General features: G+C 43.1%; 2 pseudogenes; one reads left to right on the top strand and one right to left on the bottom strand.

Annotated features, from left to right (window-relative positions):
• Positions 1-12,195: 12,195 nt before the first annotated feature.
• On the bottom strand, positions 12,196-14,502 carry LOC112616316 (annotated as a pseudogene).
• Positions 14,503-15,872: 1,370 nt separating this feature from the next.
• LOC112615350 lies at positions 15,873-21,720 on the top strand (annotated as a pseudogene).
• The last annotated feature ends 1,009 nt before the right edge of the window (positions 21,721-22,729 follow it).

Here is a 22,729-nt window from a genome sequence, read left to right as displayed (position 1 = left end):
ACAAAAAATTAACTGTGTGCGGTGGCCTGTGCCTGTGGTTGCAGCTACTCCGAGGCATGAGAATTGCTTGAACCTGGAAGACGGAGGTTGCAGTGAGTGGAGATCACGCCATTGCACTCCAGCCTGGGCAAAAGAGACAGACTCCGTCTCAAAACAAAACAAAACAAAACCCTAGGATCAACAGAAAGGAATGCCAGGGTTAAGATAAAGGATTGCAGAGCCCCAAGTTCTTCCTTGCAGAGGAAGCCTTCAGGTACTAGGCTACAGAGAGAACAGGTTGTTAACATGTTTCCTTTTTTTTTTTCTTCAGATGGTGTCTCGCTCTGTTGCCCAAGCCAGAATGCAGTGGTGTGATCTCAGCTCACTGCAGCCTCTGCCTCCCAGGTTCAAGTGATTCTCCTGTCTCAGCCTCCTGAGTAGCTGGGATTACAGGCGCCTTCCACTGCATCCAGCTAATTTTTGTATTTTTAGTAGAGATAGGGTGTCACCATATTGGTCAGGCTGGTCTGAAACTCCTGACCTCAGGTGATCCCCCTGCCTCAGCCTCCCAAAGTGCTAGGATTAGTTGTGAGCCACCACACCCAGCCATAATATGTTTCTTATCAGACTTCAAGTCTGTGTTGATGTTGATGCCAGAGAGGTATAATGAGGCATGTCTGACCCCCACTTCCTGTCATGGCCTGAAACCATCTCTCAGACTAAATTTTAAAAGAGCCCTGGCTGAGGAAGAAGTCCACTCAGATGGTTGCAGGGACGCAGGGGTTTAGGATTTTATTTTTGCTTTACAAGTCCTATAAGATAAAACTGTATAAATTTTAAGGAACAAGTCTCATGCCTGACGTATGCACCACACAAAAAGTTCACCAAACTGTCCAATGCCATAAGCAGAGACATTCCAACAACAAATCAGGATGAGAAGTTGATGTGTCCACACTGTAGACAGCTTTTCCCAAGACACCAGAATAAGTCTTCATATCATAATGAGACTCTTACCTGCTTAATGTCTACATTTTTCACTTGACAGAACCTGATCCCCAAATCCTTTACTTCACCTAGTGCTCCCTTTTATAGAGTTGGCACTCTGCTTTAATTCAACCCAGTCCTAAAATGCTACTCAAAGACTATAAGAGGTCTCATTCACTTTCCCCACAGTCTTTTGATTTGTTCAGCTGACGGCCCTTAGGCTTCGGATCTTGGATCAAAACTCTTGTACAAACTAAATTTATTATACTATTGCTAATTACAGCTGGGTGCATTGGCTTACGCCTGTAATCCCAGCACTTTGGGATGCCAAGGCAGGCAGATCACTTGAGGTCATGAGTTGGACACCAGCCTGGCCAACATGGTGAAACCCTGTCTCTACTGAAAATACAAAAGTAAGCCAGTCATGGTGGTGGGCTCCTGTAATCCCAGCTACTTGGGAGGCTGAGATAGGAGAATCGCTTGAACCCAGGAGGTGGAGGTTGCAGTGAGCAACCTAGCTCACTGCACTGGCTGGATCGCACCACTGCACTCCAGCCTGGGCGGCAGAACGAGACTCCATCTTAGAAAACAAAAACAAAAACTTAATAAACACAGTTAAGAACCTTTCTTAAAATGCGAAATCTCTGTTGTTATAGACTGATTATTTAAAAGGTAAAGAAAAACAGATCAACATGTTAAGAAAACCTATCTCAAACAGAGAGGAGCAGACTCACCCTGCTTCAGTGCACCCTTGACACTAATGTTCAATTTTTAGAAAAACTGATAAACAATTTCTTTTCCATCCCAACCTATCTCATCATATATAAGACTCCCTTCCCAAGGCTCATCCTTCATAAACCCTCAGCAACTTGCTTAGACATTCTGTCATTTTTTTTTTTTTTTTTTTTGAGACGAAGTCTCACTCTGTCGCCCAGGCTGGAGTGCAGTGGCTCGATCTCGGTTCACTGCAAGCTCCACCTCCCGGACCCACGCCATTCTCCTGCCTCAGCCTCCCGAGTAGCTGGAACCACAGGCGCCCGCCACCACACCCGGCTAATTTTTTGTATTTTTAGTAGAGACGGGGTTTCACTGTGTTAGCCAGGATGGTCTCCATCTCCTGACCTTGTGTTCCGCCCGCCTCGGCCTCCCAAAGTGCTGGGATAACAGGCGTGAGCCACCGCGCCCAGTCGACATTCTGTCATTTTTTTACCCCCAGTCTTAGCTGTATAAATTTTCATTTTTATATTGGACTCCATTCCAAGTACTAACCAAGCCAACCCTATTTAACTTCTGAGATTAGACAAGATTTGGCACATTCTGGGTGGTATGGCCATAGACTATTTTTTATATTAAAACAACCAATCATTTTATTTTAGGATAAAAGTGTATTGTCACCCAGACCACACAAAATTTTGTCATATAAAAATTATTTTTTTACATTTTGTATATAGAATTATATATACAAAGAACTTTTAATTTTTAGTAACCTTAATTTTTAGTAAAAACCTAGGAAGTAGTTGGGAATTGTTACATATTAACATCTCATGAATATATATTTTATAATCTTTAAAAATATTTTTATAGAACAATTTCAATGTGGAACAGGGTATTTTATTAACAGATCCAAATACGTTTTGTCTTTTATAAAACTTAAGGGCCAAGAACAAACCTGTACTTATGTTCAGCGATTTGTATCTGTTATTTTCTTAGTTGGAAATGATCCTGGCATTTAGTGAGTACCTATTACTTAATCTGACATAACATAACTTTAATATTTCATCTTCATATGGTAAGAGCAAGAGAAAAAACATTTCAAATTACATGAAAAGTTCACTTTATAAACATGTATCTCACATTTACCTCATTTATTCATTTTAACAATCATACATAGATTACTTATGAAAACTAACATATTAAGCAAAGCCAGTTGGCTGGGCGTGTTGGCTCACGACTATAATTCCAGCACTTTGGGAGGCCGAGGTGGGCAGATCACTTGAGGTCAGGAGTTCAAGACCAGCCTGGCTCACTGGGTGAAACCATATCTCTACTAAAAACTACAAAAATTATCCAGGCGTAGTGGTGCATGCCCGTAATTCCAGTTACTCAGGAGGACGATGCACGAGAATCAGTTGAGCCTGGGAGGTGAAGGTTGCAGTGAGCCCAGATCACACCACTACACTGCAGCCTGGGCAACGGAGTGAAACACTGTCTCAAAAAAAAAAGAAGAAAAGAGATAAGAAAAGAAAAGAGAAAAAGAGACAAGAAAAGAAAAGAAAGGAAAAGAAAAGAGGAGGTTTCATAACCAGGAGGAAGAGAAAGACCCTTCCTAATAAATTCCCAAATAAAACTGAACTCAACCACCCAGAAAATGGCAGTTTGATCCAAGAAACACTCACCACGGGGGAAAGAAGCAACCAGAAAAGCAAAAGCTCAAGGGGCCCAAGCGTGCAGACCTCATGCCATAGTTCCAGAGGTCATTGATGTCTCCAAGGTGAGTCAGCTTCAGATCCCATTTCTGACACCACAAATATCAAAGTCAAAGACTATGGAGATGAATCTCTTTTCATAACTACAATATCAAGGATGTTATATTATGGGGTTCTTTTGTTTTAAGACAGGGTCTCGCTCTGTCACCCACCCTGACGTGCAGGGGCACAATCTCGCCTCACAGCAATCTCTACCTCCCCTACTCAGCCTCTGGAATAGCTGGGATTACAGACATGCAACACCACATCCAGCTAATTTTTTGTATTTTTTGTAGAGACAGGGTTTCACCACGTTGTCCAGGCTGGTCACGACCCCCTGGGCTCAAGCGATCCGCCAGCCTCAACCTCCCAAAGGGCTGGGATTACAGGCGTGAGCCACCATGCCCAGCCATGAATCTCTAAACATTTTCTTTCAGAATCATAAAATTGTAATCTGAGGCATACACACAAACTGGCTGGTCTTTGGTACGTCCAAAGAACAAAGAGAAAGTTGAGAGTTTTATTAGAAACAGAAATGTTACCTATATTTTTTAAAGCAAGTCCATTGGCACCAGAGAAGCTTTCGGGAGCTGGCAAGCTGTGATTGGTGAGTGCGGACAATAGGTAAAACAAGCCTTAGAGTCATTGCAGGTTGTTTCAGCATTTACACAGTAAAAGTGGTCTTAGGATGGCAGTAGGCCATTTCAGCCACCAGCCTTGTGGAAAATTCACTTCTTGGAGCAGGTGCAATGTGCCCTGAGTGCTTTTTCCCCTGGCCACCCAACTCTGACATAGTTGTGTATGTCAAGAATTGAGTCAATTCAGGTGGGTTGTAGTGGAGCACGCCTGTAATCCCAACACTTTGGGAGGCCAAGGGGGGCAGATGGCTTGAGGTCAGGAATTCAGCCTGGTAAACATGGCAAAAACCCTGTCTCTAGCAAAAAAACAAAATTAGTGGGGTGTGGTGGCGCGTGACTATAGTCCCAGCTACTCAGGAGGCTGAGGCAGGAGAATCGCTTCAACCCAGAAAGCTGAGGTTTCAGTGAGCCAAGATCACGCACTGCACTTCAGTCTGGATGACACAGTGAGACTTCATCTAAAAAAAAAAAAAAAAAAAAAAAAAAAAAAAAAGAACGACTCAATTCACATAATAAACTTTCACAATGGTTAAAGCAGAGTCCTGCTTAGCAATACACAAAAATTATCCTTTGTGATCCACTCATTTTACTGCTGTTGACTTTATTGCTTATGCTTTCAGACAGACACTATCCTTTGACCAAACTTGAGTCAGGCTCCTCTGAGTCCTGTTTCTGACTAGGTCCCAACCTCAGGCTCCGTCCTTCATCCAGGGACTCTGCCCATTTAACCTGTTTCAGCAAAAATCCTGTCAAGTCAGTTTAGCCAGAATCCCCCTGCCCCTGAGGTTTCCTCCAAGTAATTTCCCATCTTCTGACCCCCCGCTCCTACTCCCTGACTACAAATCCCCACTTGTCCTTGGTGGAGTTGAAGTCGATCCCAATATCACTCTCCCAGCACAAGACCCCATTGCAGTGGTCCCTGTACCTATCACAGTAGTCCCCGCTCTGAGTAAAATCGTCCTTATGATCTTTTCTCTATTTTCAGAGACAAAGTCTCACTCTGTCACTCAGGCTGGAGTGCAGTGACCCAGTCCTAGCTCACTGCAGCCTCAAACTCCAGGCCCAAGCAAACTTCCTGCCACAGCCTCCCGACTAGCTGGGACTACAGGTACCCACCACCAAATCCAGCTATTTTTGTTGTTGTTGTTGTTGTTGTTGTTGTTGTTTAATTCTCTACAGACCCAGGAACTTGATGTGCCCGGCTAATTTTTGTATTATTTCTAGAGACGGGGTTCCGCCATGTTGCCCACGCTGGTCATGAACTCCTGGGCTCAACCAATCCTCTTGCTTCGGGCTCCCAATGTGCTAGGATTATAGGCATTAGCCCTGCAGTTGACCCTTCCTTACAGTCTTTAATAAGGGCAATAAATACTTGTTTGCTTTAACGTTTCCCTGTGTCTTCAATCTCCTGAAGTCTTACATGCCTGATACTGTCTTTACTCCACCCGATATCAAAATTCCTTTCTGTCGTCTGGTTCAGTGGCTTACGCATGTAATCCCAGCACTTTGGGAGGCCGAGGTGGGCAGATCACCTGAGGTCAGGAATTCTAGACCAGCCTGGCCAACATGGCGAAACCTCATCTCTACTAAAAGTATAAAAATTAGCCAGGTGTGGTGGTGTGTGCCTGTAGCCCCAGCTACTCAGGAGGCTGAGGCAGGAGATTTGCTTGAACCCAGGAGGCATAGGTTGCAGTGAGCCAAGATCATGCCACTGCACTCCAGCCTTGGTGACAAAGCGAAACTCTGTCTCAGAAAAAAAAAAAAAAAAAAAAAAAATCCTTTCTTTCAACAGTTTGGAGTTATTACACCATTGTATCCTTGCCTCCAGTGTGGTGTTCGAGAGATCCAATGTCAGTTTAATTATTTTTCCTCTGTAAGTAACCTGCTATTTCTCACTGATCATTTTTAAAATATTTTTTCCTTGTCTTTCACAATTTTACATTTCACTGTTCCTGTGTGTGTGTACTATAACACCTTTAATTCTTAAGTCATTTTTCTAAATCTGAGAAATTTTCATTCATTACTTAAATATACTCTCCTTTTTAATGACTATATTTTCTTGTTATAAGGCTACTATTAGATGTGTTCTGACATTTGTTCTTCTATCCTCCCTATTAATTAACTTTTCCTTCATTTACTTCTTCTTTATCCATTACTGATTACTTGTATGAATTCTTTAGATGCATTTCCTTAGCTCAGTAATTGCTTTTTCAACTATATCAATTTTAACATCCAACTATTCCACTGAATTATTTATTTGAGCAGTTAATGTTTTCATATCCAATAGGTTTTCTTTTTATTTATTTATTCATTTATTCGTTTATTTGAGACAGAGTCTTCCTCTGTTGCCCAGGCTGGAGTGCAGTGGCATGATCTTGGCTTACTGAACCTCTGTCTCCCAAGTCCAAGCAATTCTCCTACCTCAGCCCCTTGAATAGCTGGAACCACAGGCCTGTGACATTATGCCAGGCTAATTTTTGTATTTTTAGTAGAGACAGGGTTTCACCATGTTGGCAGGCTGGTCTCGAACTCCTGACCTCAGGTGATCCACTCGCCTAAGACTCCCAAAGTGCTGGGATTATAGGCGTGAGCCACGGTGCCTGTCCTTCCTTTTTTTTTTTTTTTTTTTTTTTTTTTTTTTTTTTTGACAGAATTTCACTCTTATTGGCCAGGCTGTTCTTGAACTCCTGACCTCAGGTGATCCTCCTGCCTTGACCTTCCAAAGTGCTGGGATTACAGGCATAAGCCCCAACCTCCGGCCTTTTTTTATTTATTTATTTTTAGACGGAGTTTCACTGTTGTTGCCCAGGCTGGAGTGCAATGGTGTGATCTCAGCTTATTGCAACCTCCGCCTCCCAGGTTCATGTGATTCTCCTGCCCCAGCCTCTTGAGTAGCTGGGGTTACAGGTGTGCACCACCACGCCCAACTAATTTTATATTTTTAGTAGAGATGGGGTTTTGCCATGTTGGTGTTCCTTGAACACCAAAAGAACTTCTCTTTTCTTTCCTGTCCCTCCTCCCATCTTCCAAGCTTATAATACTGGGAATTTTAGTTCAAGACTGCAATTTTTTAAATTTACAGTCTAAAGTTTACACTTTTCGATACATTTTACTATTTTTCTCCTCACCATTGCTTATTGAAATCACCTCCTTTCTCCTAAATTTAGTTTTTCCTTCTGATAGAACTGTATACCAATAATGATTTCTGAAGGGTATATGTGTCGTGAATTTTCTGAATATTTTTTCCCTCATTCTGGATTATCCTGGCTGTATACAGATATCTAGGTTCACCTTTTTGTGTTTGTTTGTTTTTGTTTTGTTTTGTTTTGAGACAGTGTCTGGCTCTGTCACCCAGGCTGGAATGCAGTGGCACCATCTCAGCTCACTGCAATCTCCACCTCCTGGACTCAAGCGATTCTCCTGCCTGAACCTCTCAATTAGCTGGGACTACAGGCATGTGGCACCACATCTGGCTACTTGTATTTTTTGTAGAGATGGGTTTCGCCTTGTTGGCCAGGCTGGTCTCGAACTCCTAAGCTCAAGCAATCCTCCCGTCTCGGCCTCCCAAATGCTGGTACTACAGGCATGAGCCACTGCGCCCAGCCCAAAGTTATCTTTAATCAGCTCCTTGAAAAACTTCTCCATTGCATTTTCTCTTCTCTTTTTCTCCGGGACCTTTCAGGATTTTATCTTTCTCCTAGAAATTTTACTCCTACGGTGTGTGGGGGTGGGGGGGGCGGGGGTGCACCCATGTATGTGTGTGCACATGTGTGTTAATCACACTCAGAACTAGGTGGCTCTTTTCAGGTGAAGATTCATGTCTTTGTTTAGTTGAGAAAATTCTAGAACATTATTTCTTCAAGTACTGCCTTCTCTCCAGTCTTTCTATTCTTTTCTTTTCTTTTTTTTTTTTTTTTTTTTTTTTTTTGACGGAGTTTTGCTCTGTCACCCAGGCTGGAGTGCAGTGGGACAACCTCAGCTCACTGCAATCTCCGCCTCAGGAGTTCATGTGATTCTCCTGCCTCAGTGTCCCTAGTAGCTGGGATTTCAGGCGCCTACCACCCCACCGGGCCAATTTTTGTATTTTCAGTAGAGATGGGGTTTCACCATGTTGGCCAGGCTGGTCTCTAATCCTCACCTCAGGTGATGTGCCTGCCTCCCAAAGTGCTGGGATTACAGGCGTGAGCCACTGCCCCTGGCCCGGTCTTTCTATTCTCTATCTCTGGAACTTCTATTGGATGAACATTGAAACTTCTGGGATCTATTCTCCATTTCCTTTATTATTTTTCTTTCGTACTTTTTTTGCATAGTCCTTTTCTGCTATACGGTGAAGAAGTGCCATGTCTGAACACATTTTTTTCACTGGGTTGTTCCAGTTTCTCTTACTGATATGCAAAAGCTCTGTTGTATATTAGAGATGGTTACTTTTAATTTATTGCGGATCCTTTACCATTTTCCCCCAAATTTGCCTTTTTAAACAGTTGTTTATGGTGTCTTTTGACTCAGATGATAGTTTAACTTTTACATCTTTATGTCAGATTCATTGTTTATAGCCTTGGTGTAATGTCAGGAAGTGCCTATGCCAACTCAAGATGTCTTACACTATAATATTTTCCTAAATTTTCATCTAGTTCTTTATGATTTCATGTTTCCACACTGAATTTTTAGAATTTACTATTTTATGTGGTTTAAAGTGAGGATTTAATCTTTATTTTTTCAAATGGATAGACACTTGTCAAGCAATAATTTATTATACAACCCACCTTTTGCCCACTGTTTGGAAATGCATGCTGAAGTCTGCACATAAATTAGTCTCTTTCTTGATTTTCTATTTTGTTTCACTAATCTGTTTCTATGTGTATTCGTTTTGTATTGTTGCTGTAACAAATTGGCAATAGCTAAGACAATGCTGGACACGGTGGCTCATGCCTGTAATCCCACCGCTTTGGAAGGCTGAGATGGGCGGACCGCTTGAGGTCAGGAGTTTGAGACCAGCATGGCTAACATGGTGAAACCCCGTGTCTACTAAAAATACAAAAATTAGCCGGGTGTGATGGCACACGCCTGTAATCCCAGCTACTCAGGAGGCTGAGACAGGAGGATCCCTTGAACACAGGAGGCGGAGATAGAAGTGAGCTGGGATCACCCCACTGAGCTCCAACTTGGACGACTACAGTGAGACTCCATCTCAAAATATATGTATGTAGCTAAGACAAGTTTTGAAAAAGAAGAATAAGGTGGGAGGAATGGCTCTACCATATTTGAATACTTCTTATACAGCTACAGGAATCAAGACTGTAGTATTGTGAGAAGAATAGACACGTAGATCACTGGAACAAAATAGAGAACCTAGAAAAGAACGTAGAAATAGCCCCACACTGATTTTTTACGAAGAGACAAAAAGAAGGAAGGATCGCCTGCTTAACAAGTGGCGCTGGAGCAGTTGCATATCCATAGGCAAAAAAGAAAGAAAGAAAGAAAGAAAAAACCTTTATACAGAAAAAAAAAAAAAAACCCAACACCCAGTGAATCATAGATTTAAATGTAAAATATGAAACTGAAAAAACTTTCACAAGAAAACATAGGAGAAATGTCTAAGATCTAGGGCACAGCGAACGGTTCAAACAACATAATCCATAAGGAAAAAAAATAAATTAGATTTCATCCAATTTAAAACTTTGGCTCTGTAGAAACTGTGTTAAAAGGATGAAAAAACAGGGTATAAACTGGGAGAAAATGCTTGCAAACCACATATCCAACAGAGGACTCACATCCAGAATATATAACGGGTATGTATAGTACTCTCAAAACTCACCAGTAGGCTGCGCGTGGTGGCTCACGCTTGCAATCCCAGCACTTTAGAGTTCGAGGTGGACAAAGCGTAGATCCCTTGAGGCCAGGAGTTCGAGACCAGCCCAGGCAACATGGCAAAACCCATCTCTACTGAAAACACAAAAATTAAACAGGCATGATGGGTCGCGCCTGTGATCCCAGCTATGCGGGAGGCTGAGGCATGAGAATCGCTTGAACCTGGGAAGCAGAGGTTGGAATGAGCCAAGATCATGCCATTGCATTCCAGCCTGGGTAACACAACGAGACTCTGTTTCAAAAACAAAACAAAACATGGATAAAAGCAAACAAACAAATAATCCAATTAGAAAATTATGAAAAGATGTGAACATACATTTCACTGAAGAGGAAATAAGCAAAGAAGTATATGAAAAGATGTTCAACATTCATTTGCTTCACTAGATGCAAATTAAGACCACGATGAGGTATCACTACACCCTTATTACAACAGCTCAAATAAAAGATGTACTGACAACACCAAATGGTGACAAGGATGCAGAGAAACTGGACATTTTGTAAAATGCGGCTGGGAAGGTAAAATCTTACAGCCACTCTGGAAAGCAGTTTGGTAGTTTCTTATACAACTAAACATGCAATGACTTTACAATTCAACAATTACACTTCAGAGAAGTTAAAATTTATCCCCATCCAGAAATTTGTACATAATTGTTCATAGTAGCTTTACTTGTAATAGCCAATAGCTGGAAATAATCCATATGTCCTACAATAAGTGAATGGTCAAGCTGTGGTACATCCATCCCATGGAATACTACTCAGTAATAAAAATGAAGTATTGGTCATGCACGGTGGCTCACGCCTGTAATCCCAGTACTTTGGGAGGCCAAGACAGGCAGATCATGAGGTCAGGAGTTCAAGGCCAGTATAGCCAACATGGTGAAACCCCATCTCTACTAACAATACAAAAATTAGCTGGGCCCGGTGGTGTGTACCTGTAGTCCCAGCTACTCAGGAGGCTGAGGCACCTGAATCGCTTGAATCCGGGAGGCAGAGGTTGCAGTGAGGCAAGATCGCACCACTGCACTCCAGCCTGGGCGACATAGTGAGACTCTGTCTCAACAACAGCAACAAAAATATGAACTATTGATACACAAATATTAATATCTTGGATGAATCTCTAGGGAATTATGCTGAGTGAAATAAGCCTCTAAAATGTTATGTACTATGAGATTTCATTTGTACAGCATTCTAGAAAAGATAAAATTGTAGAAATGAAAAACAGATTAGTGGTTGCCACGGGTTAGGGATGGTGGATGGGAGGAGAGTCGGTATTACTAAAAATAAGTAGCACAAGGGATAGCATTGTGGTGACGGAAATGTCTGTACCTTTTTTTTTTTTTTTTCATTCCAAGATGGTGTCTCACTTTGTCACCCAGGCTGGAGTGCAATGGCAGGATCTCAGCTCACTGCAACCTCTGCCTCCCAGGTTTGAGCCATTCACCTGTCTCAGACTCCCGTGTAGCTGGGACTACAGGCATGTGCCACCACGCCTGGCTAATTTTTGTATTTTTAGTAGAGATAGGGTTTCACCATGTTGGCCAGGCTGGTCTCAAACTCCTGACCTCAAGTGATCTGCCTACCTTGTCCTACCAATGTGCTGAGATTACAGGCGTGAACCACTGCACCTTGCCATGTTCTGTATCTTTTTTCTTCTGAAATACATGCTTTATTTTAAATTTAAAGAAATATTTAAAATAAACATTTTTTTCACAAATTACAATCAAACACTCAAAACAATTTAGGAATTTTAAACACTAATTCTTAATTCAAAGTAATGACATCCATAGAATACATTCTGGCATTGGCCCAATATGAAGTTTACTTAATATTGGTGTTTTACATATGACTAACCATTCATCCTTCCTGAAATTCAATGCTAACAGTGATTTGACTTTACAAGGTGAAGCCTTTTATTTAATACCCCAGAGATAACTTTTTCAAATACAAAACATATATACCAGCAAAGAAATTATAAAAACATATATAAAGTATACTAAAGGACATGATTTAAAGGCTGTCTGTATACGTAGATGCGTTTCACCTTAGAAAGTATGCCATTACTTTCCCTTTCTTACATTGCAAAGCAAACAGCAGCTTCATAAACATTGTTCTATTATGTATCAACTGAAAAAAAACATATATTCCACAAAAAGATTTTGAAGACACATGGAAGTGGAATATGCCCTCATTAAGAGCCAAGCTTTTACAGGACCACCTGTCTCCAGCTGGCTCCCAGCGTCCACTGAAAATAGCTGCTACCCTCAGAAAGACAAGATGGTCTTGTTAATGATTTCTATGGATTCTCGACTCTCATCCTCCTTGACTACCAGTGGAGGAGAAACCTGATGATGTCACCATGGGTGTGCTTGGCCAGAAATCCATTATCTCGAAGTCTTAGACACACCTTCCAAGCAGCACAATCTTTGGTTCCTTTAATAACATTAGAGACTAATAATTCTTTTCCTCACCGGACATGGTGACTCACACCTGTAATCCCAAAACTTTGGGAGGCCTAGGCGGGTGGATAGCCTGAGGTCAGGAGTTCAAGACCAGCCTGGCTAACATGGTGAAACCCCATCTCTACTAAAAGTACAAAAATAGCCAGGAATACTGGCTCATGCCCGTAAACCCAGCTGCTCATGAGGCTGAGGCAGGAGAATTGCTTGAACCGAAGAGATGGAGGTTGTGGTGAGCCAAGATCGCGCCATTGCACTCCAGCCTGGGCAACCAGAGTGAACCTCTGACTCGAAATAAATAAATAAATAAATAAATAAATAAATAAATAAATAAATATTTTCCTCTGATGGCAGTTACAACATCAGAAGGTAACTTCATGGGTTCATTTCTCAAGATAATACCCATTTTTTCTGCATTTTCAGCAAGGTTTTCTTCTTCTAAAACCTCAAGGGCTGAAATGGCCACTTCGCAGCCTAGTGGATTGCCACAGTATGTGGACCCATGTTCCCCTGCCTTAATGGTCAGCATTATGTCATTGTTCCTCAGCATGGCAGACACAGATTATCAGCCCCCAGAAAGGGCCTTTCCAAGGAGGACTGTATCAGGTCTGACATTTTCATAATCAACAACCAGCCATCTACCAGTTCTGGCCAATCCTGTCTGTATTTCATCAGCAATGAACGGAACCAAGATGGGAGCATGAGCTGGGATGAGTGTAAGTTAAAATGCCACAAAGCTTACTGTTCTTACAGAGATTCAGCTCGTTTTTTCTCTTTCTTTCTTTCCTTTTTTCTTTCTTTCTTTTTCTTTCTTTCCTTCCTTCCTTCTTTCCCTTCCTACCTTCTCTCTTTCTTTTGTTCTTTTTCTTTCTTTCTTTCTTCCCTCCCTCCCTTTCTTCTTTCCATCTTTCTTTCTTCTTTTCTTTTCTCTTCTTTCTTTCCTTTCTCTTTTTTCTTTTTTCTTTTTTTTTTTTTTTTTTTTTTTTTGAGACAGTCTGGCTCTGTCACCCAGATTGGAGTGCAGTGGTGTGATCTCAGCTCAGTGCAAACTCTGCTTCCCGGGTTCAAATCATTGAGTGAGCCCAGGAGGTTGAGACCAGCCTGGGAAACATAGCAATAGGCAGGGTGGTGCAGGCCTATAGTCCAGAGGGCAAGGCAAGAGGATGGCTTGAGCCCAGGAGGTCGAGACCAGCCTTGACAACATAACGAAACTGTCTCTACTAGAAAACTTAAAATTTCAGTGGGAGCGGGGTGGTGTGAGCCTGTAGTCCCGAGGCCAAGGCGGGAGGATTGCTTGAGCCTAAGAGGTTAAGGCCAGCCTGGCTAACATAGTGAAACCCAGTTTCCACTAAATAAATAAATAAATAAATAAATAAATAAAATCTGGGCAGGGTGGTGCATGCCTGTAGTCCTGAGGCTGAGGCGGGAGGGTCGCTTGAGCACAGGAGGTCTAGACCAGCCTGGCCAACATAGCAAAGAAGGCTCTACTAAAAAAAAAAAAAAAAAAAAAAAATTAGTTGGAGCGGGGTGGTGCATGGATGTAGTTTGGGGATCGAGGCGGGAGGATTGGACAAGGCGGATGTAACCAACACCACAATCACATCCCATAAGTAAATACATTTTCCTGTCTCCAGGGCTCCAGGTAAAGGATGGTAATTGTGCACACCATACTTAGATTCCCTTTCAAAAATGTAATCAGAGGTTGGAGGGCCTTGGACTGTTTTTTCAGTTGCAACATGTAGAAGCCACTAAAGAATGAACGCCATGACAAAATGTGGCTGAGGTGGCGACAATATTCTGCAATGTCACTGCCCAAGGATGATGGACCAATCAAGGCAGTTAGTGAACTCCATCGGGCCAATCAGAAGTCAGAACAGTAGGCAGGCTAAGCGAAGCTGATGTGGCGTCTATCAGTCCAGCCTCCAGGGACAGAACCTTCCCAAACGGGAAGGGGCGGGGCGGGGGGGGAGCCAGGGCAGGGACTCTGATTTTCCCACCTAAAGCATCCCCTGGGATTAGCTACTTTAAGTTCAGAGTACGCATGTTCTGACTTTCTGTCTTTTTCGATACTTCCAAAATCAGAGTAAGGATGCACTGATTTTGTCTTTCCATTCTTCCTACCCCTCCCCGAAACTCTCCCCCACCCCTCCACCAGTGGTGCATTTGTTATCTAGTTTTAATAAAGAGTGTATATGAGGCAGGTCGCCATCTCAAATCCTTCCTGTCAGTTTCCAACATTTTCAGGTATGGGATTTTTCCTAGGAACTCTGTAGTAACTTAAGAAATTTGGGGCGGGAGAGGTGGCTCACGCGGGTAATTCCTGCACTTTTGGACGCCACAGGTGGTGGATCGCTTGAACCCGGGAGGCAGAGGTTGCAGTGAGCCAAGATCAGGTCACTGCACCCCAACCTGGGCAACAGAGTGAGACCCTGTCTCAAAAGGAAAAAAAAATAAAGCTCACTCAAATCCTTCCTCCTGGGCTCAAGCAATCCTCTCGCTTCAGCCTTGAGACTACAGGTGCTCACCACCTGGCCCCTGCTAATTTTCGTTTGTTTGTTTCTTTGTTTGTTTAGTAGACACGGTTTTGCTATATTGACCAAGCTGGTTTCAACTTCCTACCTCCTGGGCTCAAGTGATCCGCCCACCTTGGCCTCCCAAAGTGCTGCAATATCACAGGCCTGTGCCACCACTCCCAGCTAATTTTTTGTATTTTTTGTAGACACGGGAGTTTGCTGTGTTTCCCAAGCTCGTCTCGACCTCCTGGGCTCAAGCAATCTGCACGCCTTGGCCTGTCAAACTACTGGGATTACAGGCGTGAGCCATTGCGCCTGGCTGATTGCTGCATCTTGAAAAACCCCACGTTCTCTCTAAGTGATGGCAGGCTCTTGTAGTCTCAGAAATTCTAGCTTTCTTCCTCCTGATAATTTACAAATCACCCAGTAATAGCCTCTAAATCTGTTAATATTAGCGATGCTCATTTCTCTTCAACAGAACAGAACCCCCTATCCCACTGCCTGATCAGATCCATTACCAGGGAGACCATGTTATCTCTGGAACTCACTTCCCTTCCTTTATTTATTGAGTGGGGGTGTCAGAATGCCCCCACCGAATAAAATTACAAAGTCACGTCCCTGCCTCCCCAACAAGGGTCTGTACATCTTTCAGGGTAAGCCTAGCCACAGGGAAACTACTAACAACAGTAGCCAACCCCCTCCCAAAGACTCAAGGTTGCGTTGCCCATAGGAAACCTGTCATCCCCAATCAATACTTCTCCCAGAGACCCCTGGCTCCCTGTTTACATCTGACTTCTCCCCATGTCCTTACTCAGGGACAGATGAGCCCCGGATGGAGAAATGCAGCACCTGATTCCAGGTGACTGAGTGTGGCCGGCCTTCACTGATTTCTCCCTCCACAGGACCAAAGGTCCTACGGCTGCAAAGACTCAGGCAGTTTCTCTTGCAGGTCAGACTGGTCCCGGTGCCATGAATGGAGATGACGCCTTTGCAAGGAGACCCAGGGTTGCTTCTAAAATGCCAGAAAAGATACAAAAGGTGAGGTGACCTGGAGGGGGCAGAGTAGTGGACCAGGGGACAGTGTGGGGTGACTAGGTTTCTGAGGAGGGGAGGACAGAGGTGCTGGAGACAAGGAGCAGGGTCTCGGGGAGATCTGGACCCTTGGGAGCCTCCCACTCTCACTCTGTCATCACCTAGCATCCCTGGAGACAAGTCTGTGACTGTGCACTACATTTGGTGACTCTCACTCCATTCAGGAAGGTGGGAAGAGAGCCAGCCAGCAGCATCAAAGCTCTACTGTGTGGCAGGGGAGAAGCCAGGGTAGGTCCCTGATGTTGTCTCAGTTAGCCATGACATCAACCAGGATGGATTATCATCCCCACTTCCCAGATCCAGCACACAAGAAGCAGCTCCAGCTGAATGGCAGACATGCCTAGCTGAGTCACTGCCAAAATTTCTTTTTTTTTTTCTAGACCTTTGATGATGTTACCAAATAATTCTCTAAGAAAGAGTGGGAAAAGATGAAAGCCTCGGAGAAAATCATCTATGTGTACATGAAGAGAAAGTATGAGGCCATGACTAAACTAGGTAACAGAAAGTTCTAGGTACAGACAAGTCTGGGGACACATGAGCATCCCTTTTCCTGCCTAGGCTACTTCTTAGCTGCAGAAAGTACCCCACATTTTCCTTTTGTGCAGGGAAAAATCACAAGGCAGCTTCTGAGTGTTCTGCTCTTTTGTGTCCTGTCAGGGCTAAGAGCAGGGACTAGCCACAGTGGAGTTTATACCTGGATCCTGCACGTTTCTCTCCCATAGGCGTCTGTTCTGATGAGCCCAACTGTCTCTGTGGCATCTCGGCACCCTGCCACCGACCGCACCTTCCTTCCCTCGGCTTGTCTCTCTCTCTCTTTTTTTTTTTTTTTTTTTTTTTTTTGAGTCAGAGTCTCACTCTGTCACCTAGGCTAGAGTGTAGTAGTGCAATCACAGTTCACTGCAACCTCGAACTCCTGGGCTCAAGCAATCCTCCTGCCCAGCTTCTGGAGTAGCTGAGGCTACAGGCACGTGCCACCATGCCCAACTTATATTATTTTATATTTTGTAGATATGGTGGTCTCTCTCTGTTGCCCAGACTCGTCTCGAGCTCCTGGCCTCAACTTTTCCTGCATCCTCAGCCTCCCAAAGTGCTGGTACTACAAACATGAGCCATCATGCCAGGCCTAAGCTTGTCTCTTAAAGAATAAACATTTTGCTTCTTTCTAGGTTTCAAGGTCACCCTCCCACCTTTCATGCGTAATAAACGGGCCGCAGATTTCCAGGGGAATGATTCTGATAATGGCTGTAACCATGGGAATCAGGGTGAGTAGATGGGAAGGGGCTGGAAAGGGTGGTCTTCTCTAGCCCAACTGCTTTTCAGCTCAGCTACCTGGGAGAGATCCTTTTCTTTTTTTTTTTTTTTTTTTTTTTTTTTTTTTTTTTTGGATAGTTTTGCTCTTATCGCCCAGTCTGCAGTGCTATAGGTCAATCTCAGCTCAAGGCAACCTTCACCTCCCAGATTCAAGCGATTCTTCTTGCTCATTCTCCCAAGTAGCTGGGAGTACAGGCGCCCGCCACCACACCCAGCTAATTTTTGTATTTTTGGTAGAGATGGGGTTTCACCATGTTGGGCAGGCTGGTCTCAACCTTCCTGACCGCAGGTGATCCACCTGCCTCAGCCTCCTGAAGTGCTGGGATTAAAGGCATGAGCTCCCACTCCCTCCCTGTTTGTAATATTTCTAATATTCTCAATAAACAAATCAGATCTAACATAGCTGTGGGGTGATGTTGAGATCTGACTGGACTCAATATTATTCCCCATACTTTTCTGTGTGTTTGAAATATTTCTTTTTTAAATGACATGTTGTTCTTGCTAAGCACTGCTAATGAATCAAAGGACAGTTAAGAAAATGTTACAAGTGAAAGAAAATATTAAAATCACAGATCCGCAAAAAACTTCCAGAGTATGTTTCATTAACACCATGTAGGTATTGCATAAGTATCTTAACAGAGAAGATGATGAACACATTATGTAACAAAGATTGCTGTTTCTCTGTATTTTATCAAAACCAAATAGCCTTCTCATTTTCAAACAACACTGAATCTCCGTGATGAGCTTGGAAGAGATTTTAAAACAGTGATCCCTTATCCAACACACAGAGAACTTTCCCACTTGTCAGTGACGAGAGATAACATAGGGTGAAAAAAAGACAGGTTCTTAGGTAGAGAGATTTGAGCATTTCAGGAATATAAAGGGGACATATGTGAGCTCATCTGCTCTGACAACACAATTGTAAAACAAGGTCAGAATGTCTAAACTGTCTTCAGTAGACCTATTACTCCCCAACTAAACAGGCCGGATTCTACAGTCTCCCACAATCACTATAAGAGGTCTGAAAATCCAGTGCTTGAGTATCTGCCAAGTTTTTGACATTAAAGGAGTATCTTTATACTGAAAATATTTCAGAGCCACTGGACTAAATCATCCATGGTTCATCACACATTTAACAGCTTAATGGACATACTATAAGATTCACCCATTTCAAGTGTACAGTGATTTTTAGTTGTTGTACATCTTGAGTGGATACAGTTCAGATTCCCAACCAATCAATTTAATTATTTGGGAAAAAGTAAAAGATATGTAATGAAATAAGATGAGACTGTGATGGGGTTTAGTCCCCATCTGATACACCATGAGATGGATAATTCTGAATTGATGCCACCAATAAATGAATCAACCAGGACTAAACATAATTCAGAAGCAAATCTCAAATAACTCCTCAACAATGAGTGGACTCATAACCCTCTGCTGCAGAATGCACTCATGCAACAGAAGTCTCTCTAGAGTTTGGAAATCTTTACCAACAAAGAAAAATGCTGATGTATTCTTTCAGTTGAATGTCCTCAGATGACTTCCGGCAGGCTCCAGGGAATCTTCCTGAAGGTGAGTATCTCTCAAATCCAAAGAACCAGAGAACCTTTGTCCCTCCATGGATGCGAACACTGGTAAGAGTGGGAGAATATAAAAAAATGCCCTCACTGCCTTTTTCTCCCCATGTCCCAGGTTTCTCCTACTTTAGGCGAGGGTAACTCTCCCAGCATTGCTGAGAACATTGACTAAGATAACGCATGTGAAGATGCTTTGTAAGCTCTAAAGCACTATAGAAATGTCACTGATACTGTTTATCTGTGACCTTCACATTATAAAGATCATGCCCAAGAAGCCAGCAGAGGAAGGAAATGATTCGAAGGAAGTGCCAGAAGCATCTGGCCCACAAAACGATGGGAAATAGCTGTGCCCCCCGGGAAAAGCAAATACCTCTGAGAAGATTAACAAGAGATCTGGTAAGAGGAAACAATTCGGGAACAACCCCTCTGGCTTCCCTGGCTATGTTCAGGTGTGTGGACTGGGTGTGTGGCATGGATCCCAGACAAGCCTGGGTCCAGGCTGGGCTGAGGAGCTCGCCCAGCTCCAGATGAGATGTTAGACATGACTTCCAGAGACACAGACTGGAGTTGTCATCCATATAAAAAAACCACATGACTTGGGTCAAGTCTTCCAAATTTTCTCAATTCCAGATTCCTAGTCCATAAGATGGAAATAAAGAGTCAGAGTTCATAAACTGTTTGGAGGCATTAAATTAAATCTAGAAGGCCTGATGACATGAAAGGTGCTCAAGCAATTCTGTCTGTAATTACCTGGGATCATATCTTACGCAGCTCAATGCCTGATACCAAATACATGTGTACTTCAGATATATTGCAGGCCACTGCAATAAAGTGAGTCACACATTTTTTTTGTTGTTGTCGTTTTGCAGTGCATAAAAACTTTATGTTTACACTATACTGTAGTCATTAAGTGTGCAATAGCATTATGTCTAAAAATGTACATACCTTAATTTTAAAATAATTCATTGATAAAAAATGCTAACAATCTTCTGAGCCTTCAGTGAGTCACACTCTTTTTGCTGGTGGAGGGTCTTGCCTCGGTGTTGATGGCTGCTGGCTGATCAAGGTGGTGGTTGCTGAAGGCTGGAGGGGCTGTGGAAGTTTCTTAAAAGGACACAACTATGACATTTGCCGCATTGATTAGGTCTCCCTTTCATGAAAGATTTCTCTGTAGCATGTGATGCTATTGGTTAGCATTTTACCCATAGTAGAACTTCCTCAAAGTTGGAGTCAGTCCTCTCTAGCTATGAAAGTCCTAGATGGCATCTCCTTCCAATAGAAAGCTATTTTATCTACATTGAAAATCAGTTGTTTAGTGGAGCCACCTTCATCAGTGATCTTAGCTAGATCTTCCGGATAACTTGCTGCAGCTTCTCCATCAGGGTTTGCTGCTTCACCTTGCATTTTTATGCTGTGGAGACGGCTTCTTTCCTTAAACCTCACGAACCAACCTCTACTAGCTTCACACGTTTCTCCTGCAGCTCCTTCACTTCTCTCAGCTTTCATGGACTTGAAGAGCGTTCTGGTCTTGCTCTGAATTAGACTTTGGCTTAAGGGAATGTTGTGACTGGTTTCATGTTCTATCCTCACCACACAATCTTTCTCTATTTCAGCAGTAAGGCTGCTTTGCATTCTTATTTGTGTGTTCACTGGAGTATTAGTATTATTATTTCCTTCAAGAACTTTTCCTTTGCATTCACAGCTTGACTGTTCGGTGGAAGAGGCCAAGCTTTCAGCCTATCTTGGCTTTCTGCATGCCTTCCTCACTAGGTTTAGCCATTTCTAGCTTGTGATTTAAAGCGAGAGACATGTGACTCTTCCTTTCATTTGAACACTTAGTGGCCATTGTAGGATTCTTAACTGTCATAATTTCAGTGTTGCTGTGTCTCAGGAAATAGGGAGGCCCAAAAAAAGGAGGAGAGACAGGGAACAGCTCATTGGTGGAGCAGTCAGAACACACACAACATTGGTCGATTAAGTTTGTCATCGTCTATGGGTGCAGTTCCTGGTACCCCCAAAATAATTACTCACAAAGGGGTGTCTATAGTCATAATAACTTAATTGTACATTTTAAAAAACTAAAAGAGTGTAAACGGATTGTTTGTAACAGAAGGATAAATGTTTGAGGGGATGGAGACCCTATTTTCCATCATGTGATTATTACCCATGGCATGCCGGTATCAAAGCATCTCATGTACCCCATAAGAATATATACTTACTGTGTACCCACAAAACTAAAAAACAAAAATTATTTTAAAACACCAAAGAACAACAAAACAATTGCAATCATAATATCAAAGCTCACTGATAACAGATCACCATAACAGATATAATAATAATGGAAAAGTGTAAAATTGGTGAGAATTTCAAAAAAAAATTGCAGTATCTGCGAAGCGGTATAAAAATGAGGTGTCATAAAACAAGGTATGACTGCAGGCCCTTAACAAATACGTGCAGCATGGAAGCTAGGTATGGGTGAATGTTCCCGTAAGTGAAGAGGTTGGAAATCTAAACCTAACAAGGGAAGGAGCCAGAAGCTAAAACTTTAACTGGCATTTGCAGTGTACTGGTGTGGGTCTAAGGTCTCAGCCTCTCTAAGCCAGAGGATGTGAAAAACTGGATAAAGAAGGCCCATGGGCACTTGGGAGGAAGGAGGCATCTCCTGTTTTTGAGTAAACAGAGCCTAACACTGTCTAACTTACCCAACCCTCACTTTCCAACTCTTCTCCATCATAGGACCCAAAAGGGGGAAACATGCCTGGACCCACAGACTGCGTGAGAGAAAGCAGCTGGTGATTTACGAAGAGATCAGCGACGCTGAGGAAGATGACGAGTAACTCCGTAAGTGAACCTTCGGCTCATCCCTCACATCCCTGCAGATGTGCTCTTCTGTTATGGTACCGGTATCCCATCTTGTCACTTGTTCCCCAAATCATTCCCTTTTCTAGGATACAGCATTGAAGCTGAATGATGAAACTCCCCTTTCTCTTTCTTTCTTTCTTTTTTTTTTTTTTCTGGAGGGATTATTCTTGCTCTGTTGCCCAGGCTGGATGTGGTGGGGCGATTTTGCCTCACTGCAACTTCCACATCCGGGGTTCAAGTGATTTTCTTGCCTCAGCAACCTGAGTAGGTGGGATTACATGTGTGCACCCCCAAACGCAGCTAATTTTTGTATTTTTAGTAGAGATGAACTTTCACCATGTTGGTCAGGCTGGTCTCGAACTCCTGACCTCGTGATCCACCTGCCTTGGTCTCCCAAAGTGCTGGGTTTACAGGCGTGAGCCTCTGCGCCCGGCCGATTTACCATGCTCTTTCTACTCCCTACCCTGTATATCCAGCGATGCTCCCTAACCAGGATGCTGTGGGTTCCCAAACGCCAGGTCAGCCCTGATATGCGGGACACATCTTCCTCTAGCTTAGGAATTGATAACGTAGACAAGGAAGTCACTGTGGCATGAGCAGATGGTTCACTTCAAGGAACCGTGGAAGGCGTGTGCAGGTCCTGAGGTAGGGCAGAATCGGAGTGTGCAGGGTCTGCATGTCAGGAGGACTTGAGATTGAGTTGTCACGCGGTGGGAACTCACTGCCACTTACTTTCCTTCTCTCTTCTTGCCTCAGCTTCAGGGATATAACACATGCCCGTGATGAGAAGCAGACCTCGGTGACCTTCACGAACATGGGCATGGCTGTGGACCCCTTGCCATCAGGTGTATAGCAAGTGAAAGCAAGTGTTCACAACAGTGAAAAGTTGAGCGTCATTTTTTTTTAGTGTGGCAAAAGTTCGATGTTAGCGTTTCCATTGTATTTTCTTGCAGTGTGCCATTCTGTTAGATATTAGCATTTTCA

The sequence above is a fragment of the Theropithecus gelada genome, chromosome X, assembly GCF_003255815.1.
Source record: "Theropithecus gelada isolate Dixy chromosome X, Tgel_1.0, whole genome shotgun sequence".
Taxonomy (NCBI): Eukaryota; Metazoa; Chordata; class Mammalia; order Primates; family Cercopithecidae; genus Theropithecus; species Theropithecus gelada.
Note: the sequence above shows the minus strand (reverse complement) of the source record. Positions and strands in the feature narration are given on the sequence as shown.